Consider the following 817-nt stretch of genomic DNA (forward strand, 5'->3'; position numbering starts at 1 on the left):
ACTATTTGATTTATATAATGCGGACGTGTTTAACTGTGCGACTATTTTGCAAACCGTACGAAAAATAAGATAATGATAGTGTTTTGTAGACATAAATTAGAGTATATTATCGCAAAGGAAAAAAATTTATTTAATCGCGTCTTTTGATTCATATAAATATACCCGAGCAAGTATTTCTAATTTCATTTGCAACAGTAATCAATAATTGATTAGTTAATTCTATTATTGCTTGATAGATTTCTTTTCAAAATAACACCGTTAAATGTTGCTAATGTAATAAATATGTTAGCAACAAGCTTTCAAATTACAAGTATAACACCAACACCTACAATATCTTTGGAAATCGAAGTCCATAATAAAATTGTTAATATTTTAAACAATTTTCAAAATACTCGTTCGGTGTTGTTATTGGAACATCATTATGAGCTTAATTTTGCCGATCCATCAGAACCACATGAATCACAAATTTTTGAATATATTGCAAATGTAGAAATAGAAGAAGATAATTTTGAACTTGAAGAATCTTTTGCTGATAATGAAGGAGGGACGGTCAATTTCAGTTATAAAATAAAAGTTGTAGAGTTTTGGAAAAAACGGAAAAAAGGCCAATCGACCTTTATCTAGTATACAGAGACGTTTTCGCAAGATTAAATCTATACATCAGCTATACAGGTGGGAGGCGAGTGTAAATAGAGGTGGAACAAATGCAGATAAACTTGCATTTATTACGTAATATGTTCTGCAAAAGTTTCAAGAAGCTTGTGATAGAAGATCTATTATTCATGACATGAATTTAGATCGGAAGAGCACACGTCTG

The sequence above is a fragment of the Wasmannia auropunctata genome, unplaced genomic scaffold (assembly GCF_000956235.1).
Source record: "Wasmannia auropunctata unplaced genomic scaffold, wasmannia.A_1.0 LD336064.1, whole genome shotgun sequence".
Classification (NCBI taxonomy): domain Eukaryota; kingdom Metazoa; phylum Arthropoda; class Insecta; order Hymenoptera; family Formicidae; genus Wasmannia; species Wasmannia auropunctata.